Genomic DNA, 8,317 nt, shown 5'->3' with positions numbered 1-8,317 from the left:
ATGGAACCAACTCCTAACCAACAAAAAATTGAATAACTCAATTAATTATAATTATAATAATTAGTTTTATTTATTTTTAATTTTGAATATTTGTTATTAATTGCTTTTAACTCAAAATAAGTATTTGAATGATACGTTCCAAAAACTGCTCCTGGGATCACGGAAGTGAAGTCAAGCCCGATTCTTTGCCCTATCTCCCTCTTGGCGGCTACGGTGCATGGTTCTCTCTTCCTAAGATCAACAGCGCTAACCTCCTCCATCCAACCATCCAAGTGGCGCTCCCTTCTCAAGTGAAGTCAAGGCTCCTGATTCTTCACCCTTTCTCCCTATTGGTGGCTACGGTGCATGATTCTCTCTTCCTAACATCAATGATGCCAACCTCCTTCATCCGGCCATCCAAGCGGCGCTCCCTTCTCAAGTGTAGTCTAGGCTTCCGATTCTTCACGCCCTCTCCCTCTTGTCAAGCTACGGTGCATGGTTCTCTCTTCCTAATATCAACGGCGCCAACCTCCTCCAACCAACCATCCAAGCGGCACTCCCTTCTCGGTACTCCTCGATCTGTCCCGCCATTAGTGGTGTTGCGTTTGACCGTCGTGCATGTTGTTCCCGATTGCGGTGCAACCTTTCCATCTTTAGCTCATCGATTGCTACCACTCTCTCCATCAAATCATTCACTTTGAATCTCCCTCGTTCCTTCTCCCTGGTGCGTGCCGCCATTGACGGTGACATTCGTGATCGTGGTTCAAGTTGTCTTCCCAAATCGATAACCGGAACTCCCAAAAGACCATCACGCCAAGCATTTTCTTCACAAAGAAGAGAAGGTCGCGGTGCAAGGCTTCCGGAAGAGAGCATCGTCCATGGAGTTTTCAACCCCGGAAGGCGGATTGATTAGCACATTGATCAATTCAACCCAAGGCGATGAAGAATTGAGTATGGGTGAAGTAGTTATTCAAGAGCAAGAGGGGTCTAAGGCATGTTGCATAAGCTGGTCTTGCATTGTAGAAAATTTTATGACAATGTCTTATGTGAATGTTTCTTATTCATGCTAATTAGATGTTTTTTAAGTTCAAAAAGTTTATTCATTTGAAAAATTCTGGTACAGTGATATATTTAGTTGAGATATTATTAAAGTATGCTAAGAATTGTTATTAAATACTTACCCAGCATGTTCTAATCCTAAGAATTGCTATTATTAAAGTATGCTTGACTCCCATATATGTTTGCAATATTTTTTTATGTTTTTTATTGGAGTCATTCATTATATAGTAAGGATCTTAAATTAATAAAAAATTTTTCTGTGTCTTTAATTGGAGGCCGATAAAATTACCAACGTCATTGTTACTAGAAAGGATGAGTTGGACTTTAGACATGAGGTTTGAAAGTGTTTTATGAATGTTTCTTATTCATGTTAATTAGATATTTTTTAAGTTCAAAAAGTTTATTTATTTGAAAAATTCTGGTAAATGATATATTTAGTTGAGACGTTATTAAAGTATGCTAAGAATTACTATTAAATACTTACCCAGCATGTTTTAATCCTAAGAATTGCTATTATTAAAGTATGTTTGACTCACATATGTGTTTACAATATTTTTTGATATTTTTTATTGGAGTCATTCATTATATAGTAAGGATTTTAAGATGATAAAAGTTTTTTTCGGTGTCTTTATTTGAAGATGGATGAAATTACCAACGTCATTGTGACTACAAAGGATGAGTTGGACTCGAGACAAGAGGTTTGAATTATTCCTTATCGTTTGTTATTGCGTTATATTTACTGTGTTAGTGGTAGTTTTAATTCGTATTTGGTTTTGTGCGCACCTCAACTCCAAGCCCCTCTAACTAGTGTGTACGCACTACGCACTGTCTTGTGCATGCGCACGACGGCACTTCTTCTTTCTCCACCCTTCCCCTCGCCTCACCATCAATCTCCAGCACCACCCACCACAGCGCCTCCCCTTCGCCATCACCGTGGCGCTTCTCCACCATCTTATTCCCCTCATGCATCATCTCCTTCTCAGCCTCCAGTCATCACCATCGCCGAACTAGCCACCAACCTCCAGAACCACCATTTTTTCCTTCCCCCTGTTTTAGCCGCGTCAGCCACCTCCACCGCGCCGGCAACCCTAACCGCCAGCGAGCCACCCCGTTCCAGCTAGCTCTCCTTCTCTCGCTGACGCAGAGCTCCAGCCCCTGTCCCAGTTCTGTGGCGAGCCCTATCTTCCCCTGTTCGAACTGTGGAAACCTGGGCAGCCCTCCTTCCCTCTGCCCTGTTCTGATTGCTTTGCATCCCAGGTTTTCATTGAATTTGTTTTTCATTCTATTTAATTTCTGTTTAGTTAATTTTAATTTGATTTATTTAGTTGATTTTTAGTTAATTGGTTAGTTGGATTAATTTGCTGTTTAGTGGATTTAGGTGGTTAGGTTAGGATAATTTAGTTTACTTTAGATTGTTAGGTTCTACATTGTTGATGGAAGTGTTTGAGATTATTTTGAATTTGCTGATTTATGATGGAATCACTGATTTGTTGTGAAATTGCTGTTGTATTCTTTTGAACCAGCTTGATTGGACTGCTGTTGAATTAGTGGATAGGTTGCTGGAAGTGTATGGTTAATTGTTTGTTTGTGATGAATTGCTGAGTTAATGATTACCTTGCTAATGTATATTGCTATTGAAATTACTGTTTCTGAAGGATAATTGCTATTTTACTAAGAAATCATGACTGAGATAATTTGAAACATTATTTGCTTGAGTGAAGATTTATTGTTGAATATTGTTTTCTTGTTGAATTTCTGAAATTGCTACTGGATTTGTTAAGATTGATTGATCTTGTTCATTCACTGAGCTATAACTAAATTGGCTGAAATATGATTGTTGAATTGATGGAATTATCCTTGAGCATTGCTGTTTTGCGTTATATGCTATTAGTGATAATTCATCATGCTATTATGCTTTTTAAGCTTGAATTGCAATCTGTTTTGATTGTTGACTGCTATTCTGCTGGAATTCTGAATAATGCTGTTGATTTTCCATGTTATGGAGCTATTATTTTGTGATTGGATGTTGAGAACATGCTTGGATTGTGGTATTTGAATTGCTTAATAATTTTGCATGCCGCATGTTCGATAATATGCCTCAAAGAACTTTTTAATGACAATTTTGGTCACCTCCTTAAACTCATTGCTTATTCTCATCTTGTTTTGCCTATTTGCATTGATGGAATTTGAATTGTTTCTAAATTGATGGAGTTTGAATTGTTTCTAAATTGACCAACAATTGTTGAATTTTGAGTATTTGAGGTCTTTTGCCTGTTATTGCAAGATTGACAACCTTTTGCCCTATAAAATGATGCTATTTGATTAACTTTGTCTGTGCTAATTGGATGCGTTAGATTAGGCTTGAACTTCAAATTTTTGTTATCAATCTTGTGATATTAGTCATGAAAGCATTGGTGTTTGAACATACTATGCACATCTTATTTGAACATTGTTCTTATTTGATTCATCGCCAATTACTTATGAATAAGCCTCTATGCATATCTTGGAATTCTAAATTGCATGTTGTAGCTACCATGTAATTGAAATTTATGATTCTTGTTTGGCATTTGATTGAGAATGACATTTTTGTGTACTACGTGTTGTTTGTTTTTAATCTTGGCTTGTTTTCTTTGTTCCTATAGTTAATATTTTCTTCCCCTAAATTGTTTTCAGGATGAGTGATCAGTAGCAAAAAGGGAAAGGGAAAGGAAAAGGCTAAAGTCAAAAGACCGAACAAGCAGAAAAGAAGCAGGCACTTCAGCAGCAGCAATACCAACACCTGAGCCACAGCAGCCAGTAGCAGCACCACCATCATCATAGCCTGACATCTCGGGGACTCTCTCGGAGTGGAGCGAAGATGATGATCCCTCCTTGATCGTAGCAAGTGCACGGTGCACCGTGCAGAATTTAAGTGTGGGGGGAGGATTGGATCAGCATTGGGTCGTAACATTCTTTTTCCAAAAAGCTTTCACATTTCATTTTTGTTATTACTATGTTTTTTAGATTTCTTGTTAGCTATTTGGTTACTTTAAATTCTCTTTAAGTAGTTACATTTTTTTTTGTTTGTATATAATTTAGAGCTTTATTTGTATTTTCTTTTTATTTAGCATGGTTTGTATATTGTTGACTAGATCAAATCAAAATCAGATTCCTAATTCCTTTCATGAATATTTTATGTAAATAGAATTAGTTATAAATCTTTTCCTTTTTGGTTTAGCTTATTTTTAAGAATTTTATGATTAGAAATATTTTCTTTATTTTAGGCTAGTATTTTTTTTCTTCTTTCCTATTTTCTAGTTATTTCTATTTCTGTAATTCCTCTATAAAGAGGATGATTCCTTGTACATTTGATAGTACATTATATTCAAACACTTCAACTTGGTATTAGAGTTGGTTCTCTGTGCCGTGCCTCTGATTTGTAGTTATGGTTGACAGTTCTCAGTCATTAATTCTGAACAGAAGGAGAACACTACTCCTATTCCATCCGATTTAAAATCTGAGTAACGAGTACTAGTTAATGGTGAAACCACATTTCGACTCAATGGGTCAAACTACCTTAGGTGGTCTCAATCTGTTCAGATATATATTCGTTGAAGAGCGAAGATTGGATATCCTACTGGTGAGCGAAGCCAACCTAACGTCATTGACCCACAATATGATGTGTGGGATACCGAAAATTCCATGGTGATGACATGGTTGGTGAACTCAATGGAGGAGGATATCAGTAGTAACTACATGTACTATGCCACTACCAAAGAATTGTGGGATAGCGTTGAAGAACGAATGATTGACGGTTTAGAATTCAGAATAAATCCTCGTTGCAAGTATAGTTTCTAAACCAAGCAATCATCATTTCTTACAAACGTTTTGGTTGTCACAAGTAACAAATCCCTTTGAAATTGATAACCGAGTATTTAAACCTCGGGTCGTCTTCTCAAGGAATTGCAGGGAGGTGTTCTTATTATTGGTTATGAGTCTTGTAAATTGGGGGTTTTGAAAGTACGGAAGAGGTAATTTAAATGACAAGTAAAATAAATTAACAATAATAAAATCTCTTGGCAAGGTATAAGAACTGGAAGTCCTATCCTAGTTATCCTTATTAATGATGATGAGAATTGGATTTTTCTCCCACTTAGTTAACCTCTAACTATGAAGGTAAGTTAAGTGAAAGAACTAATTTGATCCCTCAAGTCCTAGTCTTTCCTTTGGAAAGGCTAGAGTTATTGGAACTCAAATTAATCAGCAACTCCCAATTTCAACCACTGCTTTATTTGATAACTCAAGCGTCACCAATTACTTAACCAGAACCAAAAGGAATAAATTATCTAAATTAAATTAAAAGCAATCTTAAATAGAATAAAACAATCATAAATCTGAAATACCTCAAATTGCATTTAAACATAAATTTAAGTCTTAACATGGAAATATTCATGAATCAAATGGGCAACATAAGTAATTAACAAATAAAAGTATTAGAGTATCTAAAAGTAGAAGAGAAATATAAATTGAAGAACATTGAACCTGAAATTGAGAAATAACCATAAACTGAGAGGAATCTTAATTCTAAAAATCTAAATCCTAAATCCTAAGAGAGAGGAGAGAACCTCTCTCTCTAAAAACTACATCTAAAACTAAAAATTATGAATTATGATCTTATGATTATGAATGAATGGATTCCCCCACTTTATAGCCTCTAATATGTGTTTTCTGGGCCGCAAATTGGGTCGAAAACAGCCCAGAAATCGCTGGAGAAGAAATCTGCCACGCTGATTTTCGTCACTGCGACGCGTCCGCGTGGAGCACGCGTTTGCATTGTCTAGAGTCAGGGCAACTATGGCATATTATATATCAAATCGAAGCTCCGGACGTTAGCTTTCTAACGCAACTGGAACCGTCTCATTTGGACCTCCGTAGCTCAAGTTATGACCGTTTTAGTGTGAGAGGGTCAAGCTGACAGCTTTGCAGTTCCTTCAACTTCTTGTATTCCTTCCACTTTTGCATGCTTCCTTTCCATCCTCCAAGCCATTCCTGCTCTGTAATCTCTGAAATCACTTAACGCACATATCAAGGCATCTAATGTTAATGAGAGAGGATTAATACTAGCGAATATAAGGCCAAAGAAGTATGTTTTCAATCATAGCACAAAATCAGGAAGGAGAATGTAAACTCATGCAAATAGTATGAATAAGTGGGTAAAGAGATGATAAAAACCACTCAATTGAGCACAAGATAAACCATGAAATAGTGGTTTATCAACCTCCCCACACTTAAACATTAGCATATCATCATGCTAAGCTCAAGAGAAGCTATAAAGGAGTAAAGAGGAATGGTAAAATGTATGAAATGCAACCTATCTATATGAATGCAACTACATGCTAAGATGTTTCTACCTACTTGGTTAAAAGTAAATAAGTTCTCCAAGACAAATATGAATCAAATTCCACTAATTCAATCCTTATACAGTAAAAACAGATAAAAAATGCAAGAAGGTAGCTCATGAAAGCTGGGAACATAGAACTCAAGCATTGAACCCTCACTGATGATGTATGTATGCTCTGATCTCTCTAGTGTATAGGGTAATCACTCTATCCTTCTCTAATCATGATTTCTAGTTTTTTGTTCTTCATCTAACTAATCAAGAAATATTTAGCATACTAATGCAAACATCATGAGGTCTTTTCAGGGTTGTAATGGGCTGAGGTAAAGGTAAGGGTACATGTATGACCAAGTGAGCTATAATATGAATCTTTGACTAATCTAAGCTCTCACCTAATATACATATACTCTATATACTGTTAAATTCATGCCTAACTACCCATAATTCCCACTTTTGTATGATTCCCATATTCATGTACCAAAATTTTGATATTTCTTTACTTTTATCACATGTGCATTGATCTTTTTATTAACTTAGCATTGAGGTAATTTTGTCCCCTTATTTATTTACTTATTTATTGAATATTTTTGGATTTTTCTCTCTTTTTTTTTTGAACATGTAGAGAAATAAACATAACTTATCAATGCACATGAATTTTCCATTATTTTTTTATTTTGGTTTTTCATGAGTAGGTTCCCAAATTCTCAATATTCAAATAAATTAGAAACATGATACATTCCCTTATTAACCCATGTTCCCACAATTTTTCTACACTTAGTTGATGCACAATCTCTATCTTAAGCTAACCAAAGATTCAATTGGGGTATTTAATTTGTTTTTCTGCTTAAGGCTAGTGATGTGGTAAAATATAGAATAAATGGGGGTTTTCAAGGCTCAAAGTGGCTGACAAGGATGGTTTAAAGGGTAGGCTTATTTGGGATAAGTGAGCTAAACAAGTAATGGCCTCAATCATATGCAAGCATGTAAATACACTAAATATTGGACATACAGAATGGAACAAAGCAAAGATTGCAATCATAGGGAAGAAAACACACAGGAATAAAAATTTATGGTTAAATAATATAACCATACAAATAAGCTCAAAATCTCACAGGTTGTGTGTTCTTAGCTTTTTAAACTATGTTCCAAATATAACTTCAAAAAAGTTTTAATAGAAAAGTTTTTAAATTTAAATTAGTGAAATACTTATAAAAATTTTCTTGAAAAAGAAAATATTACTTCGACCAAGTGGTAACTAAATGCACAAAATCAAATAAACATGCAATCAAATATGCAGATGCAACAATGAACAAATAAAGAAAATAAGAGTATTGGTGTTGAAAAGAAGGTAACTAACCCATGGAGATCGGTATCGACCTCTCCACACTTAAAGATTGCACCGTTCTCAGTGCATGCTAAGATGTGCAAGTGGATGGGGGTTGTGGTTCCTCAGCTGGGGCTCTTTTTGTTCCTTTCCTTATCGGTGGTTTGGGAGTAGCTTTCTCTTTACCCTTCTTGGTGGCCATCCTGAAAAGGGAAAAAGAAAGTAACTTTTAAAGCTAAGGGTTAGAGCAAAGAAGAGAGCGGGAAAGGTGGTAATCAATGCACAATAAAGAAGAATGACGTTAACACATGGTCATGACTGCATGTGAAAAGTTCATCAATGAAAATATAGCAAGTGCATGTAATGACAATTAAATGCAAGATGTTTATTGTCATGCTGGCAAAGGCATGAGTAGCATAGATCAAGCATTCCATGTCCAAGTTAGATTACCAAGTCTTTCAAACTAACATGTTTGAATAACAATTATATTTAAGTAATAAAATATAAAAAAAGGGTTTTGTGAAAAAGCAAGCATTTAGATTAGTAGATAGAAAGAAATTGAAAAATAGTGCACAATG

General features: G+C 35.6%; 1 long non-coding RNA gene across 1 annotated transcript; it reads left to right on the top strand.

The window, feature by feature from the left end:
* Positions 1-1,815: 1,815 nt before the first annotated feature.
* On the top strand, positions 1,816-4,254 carry LOC110270224 (uncharacterized). Its single transcript, XR_002359514.2, has 2 exons — positions 1,816-2,295; positions 3,712-4,254. It is a non-coding gene; the product is annotated as an uncharacterized LOC110270224 (long non-coding RNA).
* Positions 4,255-8,317: the final 4,063 nt, after the last annotated feature.

Source organism: Arachis ipaensis, chromosome B3, assembly GCF_059453495.1.
Source record: "Arachis ipaensis isolate K30076 ecotype BB chromosome B3, ASM5945349v1, whole genome shotgun sequence".
Taxonomy (NCBI): Eukaryota; Viridiplantae; Streptophyta; class Magnoliopsida; order Fabales; family Fabaceae; genus Arachis; species Arachis ipaensis.
Note: the sequence above shows the minus strand (reverse complement) of the source record. Positions and strands in the feature narration are given on the sequence as shown.